At 35.4% G+C, this 25263-nt stretch overlaps 1 protein-coding gene across 1 annotated transcript in view; it reads left to right on the forward strand.

Annotated features, from left to right (window-relative positions):
* Positions 1–25263, forward strand: part of GPC5 (glypican 5) — a 574301-nt gene that overhangs the window by 275757 nt on the left and 273281 nt on the right. The gene's annotated exons all lie outside the window — the stretch shown is intronic.

Consider the following 25263-nt stretch of genomic DNA (forward strand, 5'->3'; position numbering starts at 1 on the left):
TTTACTTACCCACTGCTCTCAACTTGTAGGTGAAGAGCCAACAAAAATGTTTTTCTTAGCAGTTGCTGCTATACATTTTTTTCAAATTAAAAATTTAAAAAATCCAAGCGTATAGCAGTTATCTCAGAATGCAAACCACACCTGACTTAGATAATATTTGTCATGATTAAGGAACTCAATTTTCATATTAAATTTTTTTGCATACCTTCTCGCAGTTCCACTTTACATGGTGTTTACATTCACCACTTTACATAGTGTTATATTTCTAAAGGACAGAATACTCTCCTAACTGTAGTGCCAGCTCTGGGCATAAACACTTTGTCAGTTTTTTTCTTGCACTATCTGTGTGAGACAGTTTGGATTTAAAAGCTGCTGCCATTCTCTTTTGGCAGATGCCAACAGGGGTTTTTATTAAATCAACTTTGTAAAGTTTATTCTTCAACTTTCCAGGAAGGCACTTCCCTGGCTGCAGCATCCTTTTCCTGCTTGGGTAACGTAATTCTAGTGTGTTTACCTAGATGCCAGCAAAATGCTCAGTCATTTTAATGGATAAAGTGGTGTGTTTTCTCTAAGTTACACTTCCTGATTCTGTGTTTCCTATATTCATCTCATAAATTGTTATGTAGCATCAGGCAATGAAAGAGAAAGAATTGAACTCAGTGCTTAAATATATGAAGTTTAAAAGTTCACAGTTTTGGATATCGTTAATGTTTTAAAGCATTGCTCTGTTAAATGGATGCAGATTTTGATAGAGAAAGTTTTACATGGCACTTTGTGATGGTCCAAAAACTGATGCCGGAATAATTTTCCTTTCAATTTAAATGCTGAAATACAGAATTTGAGAGAGAACACTTTTTTAAAATTAGTTTTTAAAATTATATCATAATCTTTTTCACTTTTCAGGGTTTACATATCCCATAGAAACCATTAATGAGGGTTTTGCTTGCATTTCTGTATTTGATCACACTAAAAGAGTCTGTTCAAGGTATGTTCATGACAGAAGGGAACTTCTTATACCAGAGCTGCTAACACAAATCCAGAACCCTTTTTCTTTTCCTGTAGTCTAAAAATCACTGATTATTGAAAGATAAATGTTAAATTCATTTATTGAGCTAATTTACAGGCTCTCATTACTAAAAGGCACTGCAGGTGCAATGCATAAAGTAATCCAGTCTTTTAGCCAGATCCAGTAGCACAGCTCATGACACAGAACATTTCTGTGCCATCTGGTAAGGAAGTAAATCAGATAAACTGCTCATGAATCAATTATTTCAAACTGGAATTATTTAAAGCATGACATGACTCTAAAAGTAGCATTTAAAATGTCAGTAGAGGCCAGATCGTATATTTAAGTACAAAATAAGAAAGAAATAAATTCAGGATAGATTGTATTCTCTGAGGTGGTTTTGCACACAATTTATTTCAATGCTTAAATAATGTAATTTCCAAATCCCTTTTATTTGATTTTTTGTATTTTAGCATCTTTCATATCTTTAATGTTTTTGGGTCTTTGAGAAAAACTGTAAGATGACTATTTGTGAATAGCTTAATTGTTTTTCTTTATCTTACTATATTATAAAATTTACAGAATTATTTATAACTTTCTGAATTATCTTTCCACTTTGTTAGAGATAAAATAATGATTAAATGGTTATCCCTCTTCCAAGAAGTTGCATTAAAACAATTTATATGCCCCTACATCATTAATGGCTGTAAGTCTATGGAATTAGAACAAATTCAGGGGGTAAAAGGAATTTGCAGTTACTGAGAATAAGGTTCATAATGTTTAAGTTATTCTTTGCTCAAGCTGATTTTTTAGTGGTATAAAGGGTTCAAATACTTGTTTCATCCTGCAAGTAGTTGAATTATCTCATTGACTTTGATGGAAACAATCAAGATGCTAAGCATGTAGAAAGCTGTTTTGCTGTATTAGGGCATGTAGTCAGCCTGCTTAAAATCAAAACCTTTGAAAACCACTACTGACTTACTGTTTTCTTCTGGACTTGTTCCCTTTTCTGCCTGGAAGGGTTTTGCCTTTCAGTCATGTAACTACAGCAAATGTCATGGTAGGCAATTTCTTCCTTTAAGTGAAGGACTCAAAGTGTAAGGAGAACTTTTGTGCTAAGCTCTGCAGGAGTTAATATTTGCATTTGTACTTAAATTCTATATGGCCCAAGTTCTATTAAGAATTAAAGCTCACAGCACAAATGAATTTTAATGGAAGAATTTTACCTCAGATGGCCATTTCACTGCATGGTTTCTCTCAAAATGAAATTGGGTCATATGTCTTTTTCATAAAAAGCTATTATGCACAAAAACTTTAAGTTTTAGGTGGCCATTTCTTTCCTCAGTGTAAATGGGTTCCTGGTGCTACACAGAAATGTGGCTGTCTTTCTATGACTGAGGACCCCATTATGTCATTAAAAGCAATGGAATTTTCATTGTGGAATCTGGATTAACATTCATGTTGTTTTGGGAAAAGGCAGGTGGGGCTTTTTTACTCTCTTTCTCCTTTCTTTCCTTTCTTTTTTCTCTTTCTTTCCTTCATTCCTTCTTTCCTTCTTTCTTTCACTCTCTCTTTTTCTCTTTTTCCATCAGTCATATTTCTAGTCCCTCTGACAGCTACCAGTCTAATGTTACTGACAAGATATTTGTTAGTGAAAAAATTTTCACTTATAAATGCCAGACATATTTTAACAAAAGCATAACTGTATTTCCTTTCTTGCATGTCAGGAACCACCACCCAGGAGTAGACCTGTTTGGAAGGTTGACTTGGGCTTAAAACAGTCTTTCAGCCTGAATGCTAGCAGCATGCTCTGTCTGCATTTTTAATATGACAACCAGTAGCAGAGGTTATCCTGTACAGAATTTTTGGTCATCCCTCACAGATGTTACCACAGCTGATATACAGCTGCAAAGGTTTTATGCCCAAATAGGGTTTTGTTTTGTTAGTTACTGTATCTGTTAGGTAGGATATGTATGGCAAGATAGTGACCAACAGTAAAACAGAGAATGCCAAAAATCAGGATTTTAATATTTTGACCAATTTTTGCTAGATTTTAGTCTGGTGGAAGCACTGTATTATACTTAGGATTAATAAATCTTAGGATATATACTTCTGAATCATCTGTATTGTGCTTGGTCATGCAGCCAAATAGCTGAATAATCCAGAAGAAGTTTGCAGAAAGGAGTACATGAACTGTCATGAACCTCCCAATTCAGGGGAAAGCAGGAATTCTTTTTTCCTTCATTTTTGCATTACATTAAATAATGACATGCATGTGGGAAATAAAATACGACTTTTTTTGAATGACTAATCCGTAATTTGTTAGAATAACACCAGTGGATCTAACTCTGTTTAAAAATTGTAAGCAACTTAACCCTTATGCAGTTTCTTGTAAAATTTAATTCAGACTTTTTGTGTAATATAGGTCTCTAAAGAGATAAATGAATAATATTTTCTTGAAAAAATTTCTCTTAATCAATGCACTTGTGACTGTTGTACAATAAGATTTATTTTTTTTTTTAAACTTCAGTTTAAAAGCTGAAGGTGGACAAATTAATATGAAGACAATTGTGAAGTATTCAAATGAAGTAATTCCCAAGACCTGGTCTTTTCTTTCAGTTTTCTCACCAGGTAAAGTCTGCAGTGTAAATTCACAAATTTTCTGGTTATGCATCTCAAGGCATATTACTGAAAGACATCTGTGTCTGGTATAATCTGTTTTCATCCCTCCCACTCAGCTTTGGTTCTTAATCCAAATGCTCAAAAGCTATTTCAAATTCAAATGTTCCTGCTGAGCCACTTCTGTGCAAATATTTGCCTTGTATTTGTGTCCCTATGAGCTTATAATTCATATGTCTGAAGCTCACTAAGGTGCTTATACTCAATGATATCTATGTCATCAGATGCTGTTTGTATTTGAAAGAACACAGCATAGTAAGGCTCTTGGTATCCTCAGGCTAAAAACCAGAATGTGATGTTAGTCAGAAATAGGGTGTCTTTACTGACAAATGCAAAATATAATAATATATTAAGATACAGCATCAGACTTATTCTAGCCTAATTCAGAGCAGTTCATCTACCTTCTAAAGTTTCTTTTATTCTTTTTTTCCTTTACCACAAACCAATACTAGTTATTTTACATAAAGGCTATTCTGCTATGTTGACTCCTCCCAAATGGCTATTCCTTCAGTGTCAAATGATTAAGAGCACCAGAAAAGTCCTTTCCATTTAGATTAGTGGTCCAGTGAGTTCAGTACTCTTGCTCTTACAGTAGCACTAGGAGATACTGTTAAGGGAGAATGTGGTCCTGGTAATAATCTCTGCTCTATTTCTGTTCTACTCTGCCTGCACTCACAATAGTTGTATTTAAATTCTTAGAAGTCATTCCTGTCTCTCCCTTTTGGTTTGGGCATGTTGCCCATTGGAACCTCCCACCTGTCACTTCTACAGATATGTGTCTCTAGCTTTGTATTTCAGGCAAGAGTATACAACCCCAATTAATTTTCATTGTACTGAGAGATTTAGTTTTGAAAGTACCACATTCCTTAGCAGTTTTCACAAGATTTTTTGCAACAAGAATTCTGATTACATTTTCTTTCAGAAATCCTTTCTGAAGAATGTTTTTCCTTAGGCACTGCATATGATGCCTGCTGAGTACAAGAAACTGTAAGGGAATTCTGATGTCCTGTGTAAACCCTAACATGGTGTGCAGTCATCTCAGGTCAGTTTTGCTAAATAAGAAGTAGCAGCTGTGTTCTCTACACAAGCTATTCATGATGTCTTCCTTTCCCATGGATGGCCTCTAAATGACTTGTACTCAGATGTTTACTGCATTGCCCTGATTTATAATCAATGCTTTCTGTGAGGACTGTAAAACACAGCAAATGTATGTGTAAATGCTATTTTCATGAATGCATTTTATGTATGTAAAACCCAAGTATTTCACTCAAGATTGCTTCTTCTAGGGAGAGCTTTGTTTAGGCAGTTTTGGGATTCAGGTACATTGAGCTCCTTGGGTCTCTGCAGACCTTCAGCAATACCTCAGGCAGGCTTTACACCACCAGGCACCACCACATAGTCACATGCCACAGCCAGAAAAGTTGGCCCGTGTATTTGCTTTTCAATGCATGAATCCCACATGTCTGATGGGCTGGCACAGCTTCCTCATGCTATTCTGGACACAGAAGTTAAAAAACTCCCTTGAAAGAATTGTTATACCTTAGAGTCAGAGCTTGCTTAAAGCAATATGAAGCTCACAGAAAGGTCTGCTTCTTTGTTCTCAGCTAATAAGCATTGCCAAGGTCATAGACATATCTCTCAGATAATTTTTTAATCAGTTGGGAGATTCTTTCTCTGTTTGCTTTTTCATGTGCCCTGTGAAAAGACAGGCTTCAGCAGAAGCTCAGGTGAAGTGGTCTGTCGTTTTAGTCCCAGTAACATAGGGGAGGAAGGGAAATAATTGCAGCTGAGATGCTGGCAAGGCAAGCTATCACAGTTGACTGTATGATACTGGAGTGCTTCAGAACAGATCAGTTTCAAATGGGGCTAGGAAATTATTCTGTCAGCCTTGACAAACACCTGTGCCCTCTTCTAATGCCTTGGGCCTTATACAATCCTTCTAACTGGATGTTCCTAAAGTGTGGATGAACCAGGAAATAGTACAAGTGGCAGAGACAGAGGTTGAGTTTAAAATTTGTATCTACATGAAACCAGATTTTTTTTGCCAGGTTAGTTTCCAGGATGTTTATCCAGAATGTGCCTGAGTGATCAGATAGCTGGTCCAGTCATCAGCATATCAATCCTTGTGTGTTCACTTTGAACTGTGCATACATCACAAGACAATTCAGTTGCTTACTCTGTCCCCTGTGCTCCCTTGAGCACCAGCAGATGTAGGAAAAAAAACCCCCTTAATGTCTTGGAATGCAATTCAGAATATGCAAGACTCTGGAACAGTAACTTTGGAGCTTACATGTTGTTTTCCTCTTTCCCTCTACACTCAGGGGGAAAATTGCCATTGGAACATATGTTTCTCCTCTAAATTTTTTCAGCAAAATCACCAGTTGTCCATACTTTTTCCTTAAATATAGCAGATGGTTTAAAGATCCTGGCATTAGCTTCACTGATAAAAATAATTAAAAAATACATTCTACTGTACTGATTTATTTTTCTTCATGCCAGTAGGCAATAATGGCTGATTGGGAAATATTTAACTGAGAACGATATTAATCATAAATTCCAAGCTGAGTTGTGCTATGGCTTACCTGGAGCCAAACAATTAATTCAAAAGAGAAAACACTTATTTGAAAGTGAACTCTCTGGTATTTCCTTGTGTTTTGCAAGAAAATTTTCACATAACTCAATTTTCAAATTTTTTTCTGAGGAGGTTGTTACACGTTTTTAATGTAATGTATGTCTTTCTGTGATTCTTGTATTATTGATTTTTATTTCTGACAATTACTTCTAGTCTGAGTTCTGCAAAGGAAATCATTCATGTGTTTTTACAGAGAATAGATTCAAAACAATTGTGCTCTTCTTCTTAAAACCTTCACTTTTTTGGACTACACCTATTTCACGCTTTTGGAGTGATTCACAAGCCTCAGTAACCAGATAAAGTCTTCTGATTGATTTAAAAAATATTTATATTAAGCTCTTTGCTTTTAATTTTTTTCAGGAGTAGAGCCTCAATGAAACTAATTATTGCAATAAAGACCTATCAACATTTAGAGTAGAGTTGTTGTTCAAATTTAACATGTTCCTTTTTCTATGAATTTGAGGTTGGAAATTGGGCAGTCTAATTCTGGGTTGCAACCACTATGTGATAACTGCTGAACATCTCAGTCATCTGTTTGTGAATATTGCTTTTATAATAAAGGATTCATGTTGAAACACAAAGTATTCAACCTGCTAGATTGGATGGCTGTATCCACACTAGGAAGTTGCATGGAGACAACTGAAGTGTTCACTTTAGGCAAACTACAATTTAAATATTATTTTCTTCTTTGGGATTCGTGGCCCTTGCCAGCTGATACGGGCTAGAGAACATTCTAGATGATATCCTGCCACATTCTCAGGAAAGTAGGGATGATTATGGCTGAGAACTGAGCAATGGCCACAACTTTTTTATTAAATGATATGGACACATTTGTGTGGTCTTCAAAATGCAAGTAAATTGCACAGGTAAAACTTTGCAAGACCCTGACTTGAGAGAAAATTCCTAGACTGAAAAGTGAATTAAGCATGAAGACAGCAGTTATTCCAAGCATTTTTTCCTAGGCCATACAAATTTTTCAGGTTTTATTTGTTTTAGCAAAATGCATTGTACAGTTTCCATGGCTGTCTTTGAAAGTGTTCTGCTTATTATTTGTGCCAACATTAAAATGAGTCCTCAGAGTGCAGACTACTTAATATACCATTGGTACAGCTACAGTGCAGCTTTGTCAATATTGTGGTGAGTTTTCTTTTAAATTTAGAAAGGAAAATAATAAAAGTGCTTAGTATCAGTGTTGAGATATTAACTTTTCATTGCATTCCATACATGTTGTCATTGTCTATACTTTCTCATTCTGTCTCATGTAAAAATGTAATAATTCCTTTACATGACCTGCCTTCAAAGCAGAGAAAATGCGTAGCTCTGGATTAAGCTGCAGTCTTTAATATTTTCCTATGATTTCCTGAAAGAAACAAATTAGTCCTATACTTTTTTGTTGTTGTTGTTGTTGAATCTCTCAGCATGCTGATTGTTTTGCAGAGAGACTTTCAACAGAGTGTGAGTCAGTTTCAGGAAAAATGAGATTATGCTATATTTTTCAGCTGTGAAGTTAAAGGTTTTTGTTGAAATATAAGAATTGCTTGATGTTAATGTATTTCATTTGTGTTTTGGGGGTTTATGAACTGTGAAAGTGCCTGGCAGGAATGCAGCCAGCTGTTTTTTATTCTGTTTTGCTTCTCAATAGCTTTTTCTGCTATTAAATCAGACTCCTGGAATAAACAGTATCTCAACAGATTGTTTGCAAGGGTTAAGGAAAGGTTCTGTATATGTTTTGTTCCAGCAGTGTGAGATACTAATATATTTGGCTTAATTTTTATAATCTTCATGTTGCGGGAAGAAAAATCTGAATAGCAGGGTGGTAATTTGCTACAGAGATATTACCAAAGCAAATTGGTAGTACTTTAAAGCTAGATAACTGCATGGAAATAACAGAATAAAATTAAAATGTATACTCTTGCAGATATAGGAGCATTTGGCCTTGAAAAAGTATTGTCTCCATTGAAAGAATTATTCCACTGATGTATTTGGCTGCCGTTAGGATTTTTTTTTTTTTTGCTAGCTTAGTGCTCTCTTCAGATTTGTTTTTGGGGTTCTTTTTTGTTTTGTTTTGAATTGTTTTGGTTTTGTTTTATTTCTTGTTTTTGTTTAGTTTTGTGGTGATGATGGTTTACAATTCTGAGATCATATGGTAGACCAATTTCTGTTAATTCCTCCATGTCCAGGAATATTTTGTAGTTCCTACTGACAAAAAGCAGTTCTGACATCACTCTGCAACTTTGTGAATGTAAGCAGGGGTTGTTTATCTATCTGGTGTGCTTGACAGTAAATGTGCATAATTTGTGTCTTTCCTGCAATAGTCTGCACCTACTATGGACTCTGAAGGAATTGGAGGGCAAATGTTATTGCTTTTAGAGCATTCTCTAGCAATCATTTAATGAAGCAACCAAACAAAATGTTGTGTAATCTGCTAATAGCAGCATTTACAAGGTAATAAAGTTTTTGAAAATGAATGTGTTATAGTTTTGTGTCTAATTAGTTTTTGCTGATTATCAAAAAACACTTAAATCTGTAATAGCTAAACAGAATAATTGAATAATTGAAAATTAGGCCTCAGTGTACAAACTATATAGGTGAAATTATGTTCTCTTGGATCGTAGATTGTTCTGAATTCTCTTGATAGAACATATTTATCTGCTGTAATAGCTGGCCCTCATTTCAAAATCCTGACTTAATGCTGCTTGCAAGCTGTAAATCAGAGAAAAGTGATCTGGTAAAAGAGACAGTGACTCAATGAAATAATAGAAGTAGCAAGAGAGTGAAAGCAGATGGGTTTTATTATTGAGAATAAGTTTTATCTCAAAATATGGTGAGCTACTGAAACCTGCATTTTTTGCCACATATATGATTATCCTCTTGGAACTGAGTATTTGAATGGGGTTTTTCTGTGTTTTTTACAGTGTGTATCCTCAGTGTTCTGTGAGTACTGATTGGAGAGTAAAGGCTTTTTGTTCAAATGCAGTAAAATATGGCAAAGCAAATCTTACTCTCTTTCAAATTGTGCCTGTTTTTGCAAGTCGAGGGAAGAAAATCAGGAAATTTTCATTAACAAACAATTCAGTCTATGATTTTTTAGGTTAAAATAACTATGAAAAGGTCAATTTCAGATAAGTAGGGCTGAAATGTAGGCAGGAACACAAATGTGTCCCTGGGATCTTGTAGTATGGGTAATCTACTCTGCCAACATTTACATTTTAATTAGTTAGGTAATAGATCTTCTCAAAATTATACATCAAATAAATTATTAATTCTATATCTTATTTGGCCAGATAGTAACCCTAAATTATGTTCATTTGGTGATATGTACCATATAGTGCATAGTTGAGATTTGGCTTGTGAAGTAGGAACACAACTGTGAGAGTGTGTTCTAAAGGAATAAAAAGAAGCCATTAGAACTCTAGCATTAATTTATGCTGCAGTAGAACAGGGTTGATGGTTTATATCAAAACTGGTTTAAAACAATAGAAATAAACTGAAGAATATCAGAGGCTAGCCAATATACAGCCTTTGATATATGATGCATTTGTGAACAATTTGCATGCACTTGTCATAAATACTGTTTTGTATATGCATGGTTTCTTGAGGTTCTGGCCTGGAGCTTTTGCTTATTTGTGGGGATAAAAAAAAGGAAAAATATGTCTGAATTTGGGTTTCAGCATCAGGTATTGAAAGCAAATGCTCTGTGGAATGAAATTCCAGGCAGGAGGAAGATCATGTGGCTCACAGGGAACAGTAATTTTGAAATTATGTTGACTGCCAACTTTTATTAACCAATATGCACAGGGCTCTAACAGAATGTGGAACTTGCACAGCTTACTGACCAGACAGGGGTATCTGCTGTGATCACTGCCATTCTTCAGGATTCTGTTCATCTTCTTTAAAAGGTAGATGGACCTCCTCTAACCATGAAAAAAAAGAAAAACTAAAAAATCTATAACCCCAAAACCGAGAAGGTGAGAATCTAAATTAAAATTTCTAAAAGGAAACTTTCTGCATGTGTGAAGTTGTCTTACCCAGAAGAGCTTTGTGACAACCACAAAGTTTTGCTATTGCAGACGCAAAAATAAGACTTCTCTCTGTGCAACAGTCCTGGAATTTTGCATTTTTGCAATCATTCTCAAAGATTGCTGAACACACACGGACCAAGAATGAGGTCCTTAAAAAAACCCATTAATGTAAATGCCTAATGTTAGGGCTTGTCAAACCCGCTGCAACATCGTGTCCCCGGGTTCAGTCAGTACCAAGGCTGAGCACGTATTCCCAAAAAGGAAATGTGTATAAACACACAACAGGGCTATATGCAACATGTCAGCATAGATGGCAAACACAGTGATCATGTAGAACAAACTGCACCCACTGCCTCACTCTCTTCACCTGTCTGACTGGTCAGGACAAAAACCAGCTAATGAAACAAACATGCATTCATACATACATACACACATACATACGTACATACATATATGTGCTATATATATATATATATATATAATACACATATGTATGTATCTATATCTATATACATACACACATACACACATACACATTACTCCTTCAATACCTAGCCTTTGGACACCTATCTTGTCCACTAACTGAAATTTGATGTCCCCAGTTGCTGGCACTTGAGCATGCTATCCCTTTGCCCATCCATACCTGCAGGCACACAGACTAGAGATCCTTTTGGTAATTCCCCTAGGCATTCAACACCCACCCATTGGTCTGGGATCCTCTGGTCTCTGGTGGCCTCACACACTGACATGAATGTGCAAATGGCTTCCTGGCCCTTTTACTAACAACTCATAGACCCTCTGACCTGTCCAGTATCTCACCCCAAATGACACTTAGAGAGGGAGCCAAATGGAATTCAGGGCAGGCTGTGCAGGTCACATATAGAGCATCGCCAGTTAGTGTACAGATGAGACTCTGTTTAAAATTAACCTGCCCTTTTAATCTCTTTGCCTCTTTATTTTCCCATGTTTGCTCCTCCTCAGAACCCCTTGATCTCTATGTTTCCCCATCTTTGGTTCTGCCTCTAATTAAGCTTTGTACAATCTCAAAATGCTCTTTCCCTACACCCCAGAAGTGTCTCACATTTCCTAGGAAATAACTCCTTCAGTATATGAAGTGATCCAATATTTTGATTATTGAAGTACAAGTTGAGAAATCCTAGTTCAGCTTATTCCAGAGAGAGTGTCTCTACATCAAAACTACAGGATCTTTGAGGAGGAAGAACTTTATTCTTCAGTTAATATAACTTTCAGGTCTTTAAGAGGTTACAGATCTCGGATTTCTCTTTAGTACTTTGGGTCCATGAAATATTAAGGATTCATTCTTCGCTGATAGATTTTTTGTAAGAATATATAGAGAACATGTCTTTCTTAATAGAACTAGACTATAATATAAAAGTTAGGGTAATAGGAGAAAATATAGATAGGATTCACTGTGAACAGGGTGTGGATTTCAGCCTGAGTCTCTAGTTTTTTGCATGAAAACCTTAATAAATAAGTTATTATATGAAAGAAAATAAGTGATATCTGTTCTTCTGTTAGATTTTTAACATAGGGTGAGGTGTGTAAATGCTTGATTTCTGAGCTATATCTTCTTCCCTAAGGCTGTTTTTGTACAAACACTCTTTGCCTCTTGGGGACATTTGCCTCTTGGGGTGGGTGTCCCATCCCTGGAAGTGTTCAAGTCCAGGTCAGATAGGGTTCTGAGCTGCTTGCTCTGGTGAAAGGTGTCACTGCCCATGGCAGCAGGATTGGAGCTAACTTATCTGTAAGGTCCCTCCCAGCCCAAACTATTCTATGATTCTGTGATTAGGGGGGTAATATCTTTCCCAGGCTGGAGCACAAGAGCTGGCAGCCCCCAGAACTGCACTGTAGTGCACCAGCTCACATTAGAACTGCTCTGCTTTCTTTCCAATTTATAGAGCAGTATAGCCTGGCCCTGCCTGCAAAAGAACACTACAGTAAAAGAAAAAAATCAAATTTCATTATACGTGGTGGATTGAAGCTCTATTATTAGAAACACAACTGTATTTTTGCTAAGATTTATACTATGCATATGCAGTTGATTGTATGTTAAAGTCTTGACCTGAACAGCTTCTAGGATTGTAAATTATTACACATTCAGTTTTTGAAAGATATAAAGAGAAATGGAAACACTGAACTCTAGAAAATAAACCTTAGACTTAACATTTTTATATATTGTCTTATATTTTATCAAAGGCATTCTTTATTTTTTTGGCATTAATACTTGATCTCTTAGTGATTCCTGTTTCTACATGAATTTACATTACAAAACTGTGCAGAAATGAACACATTGCAATAACGAAATCTGTGTCAGGTTAAGTACAATATATAAGTTTTACTAGCATTTGAAACAAAATTCAGACTCCATCTGTCATATATTATCTCCAGAGAAGTTAGGAAATGCACATATGTAACTGCATTATGAGAAATTGAAGAACACCCAAAGTGCCTTACAAAGAGTATATGATATTTATGCTTGGCTTGAACAATGATTTTTTTTTTTTAATTTTGTATGAAAGTTTTTAGTGTTAGAAATTCATACTTCTAATAAAATGAAAAATGTATAACTGCATTGAATAGGAGTTTGCAATATTTCCCCAATTAGATGTTCTGTATGAGAGAAATACAATAAATATGGCTCATCTCAAAGGAATTCAATATATTTTTGCATTTCTTTAGAATTCATCTATTTCTGATGTTTGATTGTTGGCACACTTTGTGTGAAATATTTTTCATATGAAGAAAATAATTGAAAGCTTACTGTTACTGTGCTAAAATATGCACAAAAAACTTGCCATAAAAATTTCTAAGTGTGAGGAAAATGAATTTAACAAATAGCTTTATAATTTACTCTCAACATTTTAAAAATAATTTTTCTGTTTTTCTATTTTTTCTGTTTTTCAATTGAAACAGTTGGAAGACTGACATCAAATGGCTGACATTTATTTTCTTTCCTTCCTTGCTGATTTATCCCTTCACCAGAGTTTCAAGGAAGAAACTATCACACCCTCTTGAAAGGACTTAGTATCCTATCCCTTCATGGCTTCGGTTTTTGAAGTTAATTTCTAAGGTTTCTAATTTTCACTTTGTTTTAAATGGCTGCCTCCTCCCTCCATTTTCTGCAGGACAGCAGTTTGTGCCACAATGAGCTTTTAGTGAAAGACTCCAGGCAGAAAAAAAATTACCCTTCTTTGGAATATATAGCACCAGATAATGCTCTTCCAAAATCAGTAATGCATATATCCAAACATCCTTGCATGACTTGTTTTAGGATGAGGTCAGGCTTTTGGAGGTGCTTGTTTCTTTCCATTGACTCTGAAAGCTCTAGTGACTCTAAAAGGTAACAAGTGCCACTTAACTAGTCTGGGGGGGTTTAAGTTGAGTAGAAATGTCATACGGGGGCGGGGGGGGAATAAAAAGCAAACCTGCACAAGTTTTTGTTGTTGGTTTGGTTGTTTGGTTGGTGGGTTGGGATATTTTGCAAAACCACGGATCAGCAAAGAATCTGACTTTTTGACTTCAATAACCATCTTACAGATAACTTTAGGCTAAGATGAATTACCCACTGGACTTGTCTGTCTTTCTGCGGAGACAGATGCCTAACCTTAGATTTCTAAAGCTCCATGAAGTGAGTCCCACCCTCACAGCTGAAAAGATGTGTAAGCAGATTTTCTGACTTGTGGGATCCCTCAGCCTTCACCTTATTCATTAGTTTAAGCCAACCCTTGGACATCTCTGAAGAGCTCAGATAATGTATTTCCTAGATGGTAGTTCTTGTAAATGCTACCCATTTTCTACTTGTTTTGGGTGTTTTCCTAATAACCAACTACATGAGGATTTCTGAGTTCTAAGCAAGAGGAACATGCATTAGATTTGCGTGTTAATAAATAGTCTTGCTGGATTGAGCCTGGTTTTATGCTCTGTTCATGGAGATTTTAGGGTTTCTATTGATATCTTCCCTGTAGTGATGAGAGAAGATGGGTGCTTATGAATAAGCAACACAATGGCAATATTTAATAACTGTGAGCACATGTGCTAACACAATACAATGTACTGATGAAAAAGTACTCTGATTTCCACAGTAATCAAAACTGCCTGTAATCTATGCAATATTCATTTCACTTTTAAAAGAAAATGGTCCTTTTATGTCTTCAGATAACCTAAACAATAAAATAGTTATTAAAATGGAAATCCTGAGTTTGCATTTGCATATAAAAGGATTCAGAAAAGACAGTCTAATATACCTGGAACTTTTGTGTGTGCTAGCTATAGGAATATGTGTGACTTTATAAATATTTATACATGGTTCAAAGCCATCTGTCAACAATTAAAATATATGTCACGTTTAATAACATAGTCTGCATAGATTAGGATTACTATAATTAGACTTTTGCGCACATATTACAGCTGCAAAATGTATGAGCCAGGCTTTCTCAGGAATTTCAAAAAAGGCTTCTTCTATTTTATAATATTCTCCATGGTACTTGATTGCATCTGAATAAGTAATGCTGCAGAGAAATGGCAGAGGCCGCTACTTGAACTTGAAGCTAGCTTTTCTGAGAAAAGTTGTAATCTTATCACACATACAAAGACCCAATGGGATCTAAAGAATTGTTCTAGCAAATCTTTCTGAGAAGACTCTGATTGTAAATGGTCCTCTTCTTTATGCACCAAGAAACCTGTTCTCAAGTAATGTACGGCTGCTCCTCCACCACTTTCGTATTTCAAGGATGCCTTAATTCTCTTGAAGATTTTGAAAAACAGGGATGATGCATTTTGACAAGACTAGGCAATGGGAACTATTTTAAGAATAGTTTGGAGGCAAGGAATATTTAAAACCACAGTCCTTCATACGTGATAAGTCTCAATTTATGCAAAGCAGCCTTACTACACGAATATAACCAGAGAAGTACAGTTATACAGAAATCATGAAAATAAATGACAACTCGAGAATGGGGACCAGGGGCAAATTGTGTGGCAGGAAGGCCTTGCTTTAACCTCATTAAGAATTCACTTGTCTTCTGGAAAGGGCTGGCACACAATCTCAGCAGCTGGAGGACTTTCAGTGTAAGAATCAAGTGTGGCATAAATTATGTACTAGAGTTTATACTGGCATTCTGTCTGAAGGGTATATTCTGAAAATTAAAAGAGTATATATTGGACCTTAAGGAAAACTTGGTAAATAATGCAGAAGATTCTGGGTCCATGTTTTTTCTGTGCTATGTTTTGTGGCAATCTCTTATTACAGGATGAGGCCAAACAAAGTCACAGATAAGGACTGGAGGTATGCTTTTGTGATTGATACTTGCTCTCACTAACGTGAGGAGATTCCTGGCTATAACTTATATTAGTTATATTAAGGTTCTGCATAATATCTTTTGTATTGCAGGGAGAGGGGGAAAGAGAGATGGGACATGACAATATTTTTGCACAGAGAATCCCTCCCCACAAAAACTGTTCTACAGAAAACATTGCTGTGGTCTGTTGTGAGATAAATGAATACTGAAGGATTTTGTTTCATACTGAGTTCTGCATTAAATTTTATAGGTTTCTACTGTCATATCCTATTCTAGATCAATTTAGAATGCTGTGATTTAAGGAAAAAGTACGTATGCAGCTGCTGAAGAGGGAAATGTATTTTTAATATTTCAATTTTTTGAGTATATGGGACTATTTTTCACTTACATTATCTACAGAGCAATGCCTAATGCAAAAGTAAAGGCTTCCTTCTATTTTATTTTTGTATTTAATTTGCTTTTAATGTTGCTAGGAGCATACTAGTTTTATGAAGTTACACAATACTGGCCTTGCTGTCAGCTTAATCTTCATGAATTTTACACAGCAGATGTTGCTTTTCCTTGGTTACTCGAGTCCTCTGATGTGAGGGCTAGAAATGTCACCAAATAGAAGACAAAAGTAGCTTTATCATGCTGCTGGTGGGTAAGGGAAAGCAGTGTGTCAGTCAGCACTGCTGGTGTGTCACCTCCACTGACTGTGTACTGAATTCCATTCTCTGAAACCAGTTCACTGGATAAATCACCAATTTATTCACTCACAATAGGGTAGCAAAAGAAATGTACCTCTAACAGTGTAGTCACAATTTTGCTCATGATGGCATCACATATTATTTCAATGCAGCTTTTCCTATAATGTCTCCTGAATGGCCCTCCGGAAGAAATGTCAAGTAGCATATTCTTATAAAGTGAAAAGGGTTCCAGAAAGTCCTTCTTCTAAATGGCTTAATATAATGCCCTTTCACTTGCAGATCTGTGAAGTATAAAAAGAAATCAAAACCTGAAATAGCCTGTCTGTGGTTTTCATTATCTATCATGATGTTTAATTTACTTCAGCTGTAACATCAGACTTCTGTTTCCACTGATAATGAGAAGAAACTAGGGTTTACAGATTATTAACTCTTAAGTAAAAAACTGTGTCAAAGGAGTAAAATGAATCTTATGTCTTACTTTTGTAGACATAATCTCCAAATTGTCACAGACTGGAAATATACAGGTGGAAAATTGATGTAGTATAGATAATTTGCTGTAGAACCCATTCATAGCTTATTTTTCAGTTGTAATTTAATAAAAAACATGTTGAACCACGGAATAAACTTTATTCTTAAAAAATAAAATTGAACATTTACAATTTGCTAATGCCATGATTTTTATTTCTTAGTAACAGCCAGACTAATAACAGATTGATGGTACTATCAGCAGAAATCAGTGCATGATAATGAGTTAATGGTTGTGTACTCATGTCTGTATATATGAATCTTGCAGGTTGGTGAATTCTCTTCCATTCCACAGCTTCACTGGTATGCACTGGTTTCCTATTTTATTTGAAAAACTGTCCTGTGTAATGATAGTCATGAGATTATTGAAACTGGCTGTAATTCTGATTCATTCTCCATATGATTTTCCAAGTTCTAGTTGGCAGCACTGAAAATGTTTGGTTTGAAACTTTCTTAGAGAAAATTTAATTCTTAAGTTGTAAGCAGCATTTTTCCTCACAAATAATTTGATTTTTTTTTTTTTTTTGCTGTTTATATAGAGAGGGAACATACAGAGAAACCGTGAATTTTATATCTATAGCATCTAGATAAATGGTTGGGATCCCACTGTGCTTTTATCCACTTTGCCCTGTTGTGCTATGAGCTGTGTTGTTACCAAACAAAGAAAAATTCCACTGCCTGGCTAAAAGAATTAAGAATCCTCTTGGTAAATGTTTTCTGTTGTTTCTTTTCTATAAATCTGTTTGGACTCCAGCCTTTTTTTAGCTGAATAACTCCCAGCTTTAACTAGGATTATGGCTCAATTGCATGTGCTCAGGTGCCTGGGACAATTCCAGCTGCTCCTTGGTCCTTGGCCTCCAGCAGTTTCTTGAGAAGGTCTTCTGCAAATTCTCTATCACTCCTGTCTCCCTGCCCCAGATACTCTAGGTCATAACAAAAAAGCACTAGACAATGATCTTCACAAAACTGAATCAAACTTCTAATTACAGAGGACTTTAGACACTTCACTTACATAAAAACATTTCAATATTTTGACATCTACACTGAGGTGTACGATTCTGAAGCCCAACTCCACCCAAAATCCTGGCTCTGTTTGTTCAAATGAGTTTTATCTGATCACAGTATGCCCTTATTTAAATCAATCATTTTTCTTTATTTTTTTGTTATACCACATTAATCATTCATTCAAGCACTCAATATTAAGCTGTCTAGTGATTCACATATTCTGTTCTGGAAAGACATAATTTCAGTCTACTATTAGGATCAAAGAAAACTGCCTAATATATGTCATATATGTCTATCTATATCAATCCTTGCCAAGGAAGAAAGGTCCAAAAATTCAGATAAAGATAAGATAAAGGATAAAATTATTTTTAAATTATCTGAAAAATTATTTGTAATATCTAGTGGGGGGGGTTATAACCAATAACCTTTAAATAACTAAGAATAAACAGATGAACAGAAAAGAATAGTGACAAAAAAAATACAAGTATATGCATGGATGGGTGAAACAGGCAAAGAATATTAGTCTCTAAACACTAATCATATAAAATGTAACTTTTTTTTCTGTTATTTCAAATACTAGACAGAAATAGGAGTTCATGCTATTGTTCTGGGGTTTTGTTTTGCTCTCATTTGTTATCTCAGAAATGTCTAACTCATTTACTTAATTTTCTGAGGATGATTTAAACCTGCAGTGAAATGTTAGCAAGACATGCATTTTTATAGATGGAAATACGTAATTTTTTAAACAAATCAAGTTGATAGTGTGCATAACTGGGGTGGCAGGGATTGCACCAAGGGATAAGAGCCAAGCTTTTGCTCTTGTATTCATTCTGAACCAGTAACAACTGGAAAGAAAATTAATTGCTCATGACAGAACTCAAGTGAGAACCTGAATTGGTGGGTTTAAGTTGTGAAATACCATCACAGATACAAAGCAAGACTTCTATACATAACAAATTAGAAAAAGGTTATTTGTGAATGGACAATTCCATTTAGGAGCTGTATTATATTACTAAGTAAAAAGAGGAAAAAGGTTGAGAGCACACTGCTCCACATCCCCAGGGCTTACAAACAGCCTCTTGATAATTGATTTACCCTAGGGAGGACTGATTGGTGAACAAATGTAAGTTAGAAAGACTGAGAATTCATTGTCTGTCACTGTACCTTATTGCTTGCTTCTCTTTTATTTGGCACTGTAGACATCCCAAAAAACCTGCATCCATTGTACTAAATAAAAATGTTCAGGGACTTCATGTGTCCTACTTCCTACAGCAGAATACCCATATCCAGGCTGCCTCCTCAGAACAGTCTGTAGACTATGCTAAGGCTCAAACTGGGGTCAAGCATTTTTTTGGAGAGTGCTAGTTAGGTCAATTCGACTTTGTGATGGTCAGGAAGCATGCTAGGGATGGAACAAAATGTACAGTGTGTTCTTGTGCTTGAACCCATAGAACCACTGTGAGGAATTGTACCTTCAACGAAAATTGCCAGTCATTGCTACCTGATTTAGCAATTAGCTTTCTTTGAAAATTTTGTTCTCTTACTAAGTGGTTTTGAATGCTTCATAAATAACTACTGAGAAGGATTTTGGAGTAGTTGTGTAATAATAAGCTGGGGTGATTCTTATTTTCACTATTCAGGCAGCAAATGATTTGATCCTGAGGTGGTAAAGGTATATCAAGAAAGCACAAAGAGTAGGTTAAAGCTGTGTTGTGCAGTGCTGGTGCTCAGCCACATTTCTAATTTTTGCAGTTCAGTAAGCAGAATGAATGTCTATTTCTTTCTTCGTTCAGCTAAGACTCGAGAGAAGTATTGTGTTACTTCCCTCAGAAATTCAGCCTACTGGTGATTTTATGGAGAAGAATTAGTTTTCAGGGCTGAAACACAGAGCTGTAGCCCTGTGTGTAGGCAGGAAACTGGGTTTGACATAGCAATGTATACAGTGCTTGGACTTAGTATCATCTCAAGGATATAAAGGCTATACCTGATTAGAAATCTCATCCTCTTTTTGAAAATATAACCAAAAAAAAGAAAAAAAAAGAAAGGAGGTGATGTACTTCATATAAAAATTCAGCTTTTTATTAAAAAAAAAAAATCCCCACAGGGCATTCACTATTCATAAGGGACAATGAATTGTCATACTAGTGATCTAAATGCCAGTCTCAAATATAAGCTGGATTACTAATTTGGAATGCACAGTTTTTTTTAGGAAATGAAACCCTGGAGGACATTCTGGCCTACAGGTGTATGAATAATTTTTTTTAGAGATCACCAAAGGAAATTCTGATTTCTTAGTATTCAGATATGTAATGTTAAGCAGAGGTTAAAAAAATAGCAGTTTATTCCTCTCATTTGAAAGAGTTCAAGGAAGCAATACTTCTAGAAATAATTCTTCTGGGTCTGACTTGATTAGCTAAATTGGATTCACTGTTGAGGTCCTTGAAGATTCCCTCCAAAAGTACTTATGATGTGCACATAAATGAAAGAGGGGAAATACTATGACTGAGCTTAGTTCACACTGAACTGCAATAGAGCATCAAGATATTTTAATTGAAATACAATAAAATAAAATTTATAGAATATCCATATTTCCCATTAAGGTCTATGATGTAGAATAAGTGAATAGGATACTAGATTTTTGTATCACATCTGTTTCAATCATGTAAACATAAATTTCATTGCCTTTCAGTGATCATCATTCATTAGACATTGTCCTTGTTTCAGAAGGGATACAGTTATTTTTCTTCTTAGCAGCTGGTATTATGCTGTGTTTTGGATTTATTATTAACATTTCAATAATAACAATACAGTAACATGTTACTTTTTGTTGAGCAGTGCTTACTCTGTCAAGGACTTTTTGTCTTCTCTTGCTGCCCTGCCAAGTGAGCAGGGCTGGAGTTGTGCAAGAAGATGGGAGGGGACACAGATGTGACAGCTGAGCCCAGATTACCCAAGAGCTATCCCTTACCATACAAAATAACACCAAGAATATAAATTGGCCAGGGGCTGGTGGTCCACTGCTCAGGTCATCAGTCAGTGGGTGATGAGAGATTGCATTGTGCATGGTTTGTTTTGTACATTCTTTCATCATCCTTACTCTTATTTGCCATTTCTTTTATGTCCTGCTGCACTGTTTTTATCCCAACCCATGAGTTTTACCATTTTTCTGATTCTGTCCTTCATCCCACTGAGGATGAGTGAGTGAATGGCTCTCTGGTGCTCCTGCTGAGACAAACAACAGAGATTAAATCACTTGTAACTTTCTGCAAGCAAGAAAATGCAAAACAGATACACTCTTGCCATTTTGGATTAATTTATATGAATTTTTGAGAGGTAGAAGGGACCATTTCAGTTTTTTAATTTAACCTCATACATACCATGTCCTTGAACTTCTGAATTATTCCTGCTTTAATACCAAAACCTATTTGAACCAGGAAAAACCAAACCAAATCAACAAAAAAATACTCTAAAAGCCCAAATAAACCAAACCAAACTAAAAATTCCCTTACCTCAACTGTCAATAATTATTGTTTATTATCAAAAAAATATTTTTTATAGACCAACCTGAATGTTTTTAAATGTATGATTCTGGTAGAATAGATTTTTTAAAATTATCTTTGATTTTTTTTTTTTTAATTTATTTTCCATTTTCATATGCTTTGGCCTGCCCAATCTGCTAAATCTCTATTTGCCATATAGGCACTTACAAGGCTTATAAGGCTGGTTAAATCTTGAGATCAAGGGTTTTTTGAGTGTACTAAAGGATGAGCTCCGTGGCTAAAACCAAAGGATTTTTGGTTCCATTTTAATCACTGTAATGGAATTCACTTCTGGGCCATCCTTTCTGAACAAAGACAACGAGAATGGGATTTAGGAATAATGTAACACCCCTAATCTGACTTAGTATTCCTATTTCTGTCCCCAAAGACATCCCATTAAAATCTTTAGCTAGAACACTGCTCTGGGTAATTCATATTCTGCTGGCTACAGAGGACACCCCCAATTAATTTACGAAACAGAATATTTTGTCTTTTATTATGCATGTAATACAATATTTAGACTTGCAAATTTCCTTTTTTCTGTCTTTGATTATAGTATGTGTTTTAAAATTCACTCAATTGCCTCACTTGCCAGATGAGATTTTCTTAGTTTGTCATTTCTTTTTGTTATTTAGTAGTTCTCCAGTTCCCGTGGCAATAAAAGATTTATCATTACCACTTTGTTTTTCATTTTGCTTTCCAGATCATCAATAAAAGTCTCAAATAATCTTGAAAGATTACAATGCCCTATAGGTTTGTACAATAATCATACATCCTTACTGATAATTTTCCTAATTATGCTTAGACTCTGAGATTTGAGAAGCTTCAAGAACCCTCATAAGGTGCTTCTCTAGCTGCTGCAAGCAGTTCATTTTCTTCCTGAAATGTTACAGAGAACAGTCATCTATTTACAGAACCCTGCAAGTACTTTAATACAACAATGTAACTTCTGTATGCAAATATTTCCATTCTTAAATGTGAAATGTCACAAAATTTATTCATGGTACTTTTTGGTGTTATAACCTTGTTCAGAATTGCTTTTGGATCAAAAGAAAGCATTCCACTAAGCCATCAGTCCAAGTCCTGAGAGGTATTTTGGCAACTGAGCACTAAAAGATCTAAGGGGGAGGCCAAATTTCTCAAAGCTATGTAGGGAAGCTGTGAAGCTGAAGACTCCCAAAGACCTTTCAGCTGATTTACACCCAAATCATTCCCCCATTCACATACACCATAGTAGTGGTGCCCAAATTTTCTGGGAAAATAAAATGCCACTAGCAGAGGACTTGCTTTTGATACCAAAATGTTAGTTCATTAAACTTCCATCAACATTAAGAACCAGCAAACCTGAAATGTTGGTGTATCTACTGCAGTCTCAGAACAGTGAATTAACCCTTGCCATACCTCATTCAAATTAACACAGTTGCCAAGAGTATTTGCTGTCTCTTTCATTGAAATTGGAATAATGTGTGATTAAACTCATGGGATTTGGGGTTTCAGGGTTTTTGAGAAAAAAAAATTTGATAGAATGGAATAACTTTTAGACAAAATAAAAAGAAAATAAACAATTTTACACTATGACACAGCAGTAAAACAGCCATGGTACTTTTTGTACAGATAGTATACAGCTGGTAACCCTCCTCATTCAGCTGAAAGACCCAGTAAGTATATACAACAAAATTTTCCAGCTATAACATGTACTTATTTTCCTCTTAAAGAATAGGTTTATAAAAAGTGCAGCAGAATAGAACAATTCTTTTAAACAACTTTTATCTTTATTTATAATGTGAATCAATTTAGCTTTGAAGCACTACATGGATTTTTGTTTAATGAAGAATTTATACTAGGTCCAAGTCTTGCTTAGTAGAGAACCAGCACTGAGAATTGTGAACTTATATGGAGACAATATTTCTTCTTGTACAATTAAGGAGACTGAATTGAGAATAACAAAGTCCAAATAACAAATGAGCTCATTATTTAATCTCTACTTTCTCAAGCACAGTGAAAAGTTTGGAAAAAGTTAGAGTACTTTTTCAATACTGAACCTACCTTTAAAGCAATTAAGTGGGATCATCTGTATTTTAAGGTTTCTATTCATAAGCCAATAATGCATAATATTAAAAAAAAAGGAAGAAAAAGAGAGGAAAGAGAAATAACTAAATTGTGCTGAAATTTAAAGAAGCAACAAAGTATAAAACGTTATTAAGCCTATATATATATATATATATATATATACACACACACACACCAGATATATGTTTTATATATGGTATATACAAATATGGCATATTGAAGAAAATTTGGCAACACATTTTGTTTGGAAAACTGTCTTGCTGGAAGTTCCTGCCCATGTTTATGCCACAGATCTCAGGGATAGAGTACCTTATCATACAACTGGCCCTGGGAATGTGTCACAATATGAATTGGGGTGAAAAAGAAGTGTGCTCTTTAACTGAGTGTGGTTCATTAAAGAGTCTGTGTTTTGTTTCAATAAATACTACTTTGTAGAAGTATGGCATGGATTACACAATGAGCAGGGAGCAGAGCAGAAGTACCAAGGAGCTTTTTTTCCTCTTAGCTAGGTAATTTGTCTTTCTGGTAGCATATAAATGTCTAATAAAACTTTTGAATTAAAAGTGCTGCATAAATTGGCTCTGCTAAGTCAGTGGTGAGTGGCATTCTCCTGTTCTTACAGAGAGGAGCAAGTGGATTTTATGGAAGCATTGAGATTTATCTGAATGATCTCATTGCAGTAGTGATTAAATATTTTTTGTTGGGCACTATAAAGCACTTAAGAGATCCTCATCTGGGGAGTGACTCCATAATCTGAAAATAAACTCAGTGTACAGGTGAAAATATGAACCCAGTATCTCATTAAACAAAAAAGCAAACACATTTTTGAAGGTATAAAACAACAGAGTCTGTTTCTAATGAATTAATATCTCCTTTAAGGAGAAAGTACTATCTGATTTTTAAATTAAAGAATCTGAGATACTAGGTTTCAGCCAGTGTAAAGTCTTCCTAGATTAAAGCATGAGTAATGCACAAAGCTGTACAAACTGGCATTTTGGATGAGATGAGGTTATAAGAATTATTAACCTTTGTGAGAACCTGGGTTTTTATAAGTTATGATGTGTATATTTATCTGACAGATAAACTGAACTGAATCTGAATAGGGAAGAGGGCATTTTTTGTGTGTATATGACAGTTGTACCACCTAGTATTTAAAAACTGTGTGACAGCACTGGTACATTTGATAAATGAGAGAGATTAACATTATTCAGATGACTGCTCAGCAGTGCTCAACAGAGTGGAGAAATGTTTTAAAGAGAACTCTACTGTTTTCTTATACATCATGCAGATATCATTGGCCATCTCTATAGTGAGAAATAAAAAGGAGTCAGAGAACAATCTTATTTTCTGGAACCAAATCATCTATACTGCTTAGGCCAGTACCAGCTATCCCTTTTTTTTATTTTACCTCCCTTTTATTAGTTCTACCTAAGTAATGCCTGGATGTCGTTTGGAAATAGTTCTCTCCATGCTAGCCCTGCCTCTGAATGTATCAGTTTGGTCTGCTGTTCCTTGGTCAAGCATTTGATATCATCCCAACACCTTTTTTTCCTTCAGCTTCTGCCACATTTCTGTCTGACACACCCAGAGCAGACAAGTGTGTTTTGGATTCACCAATATTGAGCTGCAATACAGCTCTCACACTATTTCAGGTATTTCAAATGTGAAAAATTCACATAAAACAGTAAATGAATCTCAAGTCTCTGTAGACACCACATGGGTCTTTAAAAGATCCAGGTCCATCTGTTAAGTAGCACAGATTCTATCTGCTCTAAGTA

This window comes from Serinus canaria, chromosome 1 (assembly GCF_022539315.1).
Source record: "Serinus canaria isolate serCan28SL12 chromosome 1, serCan2020, whole genome shotgun sequence".
Taxonomy (NCBI): domain Eukaryota; kingdom Metazoa; phylum Chordata; class Aves; order Passeriformes; family Fringillidae; genus Serinus; species Serinus canaria.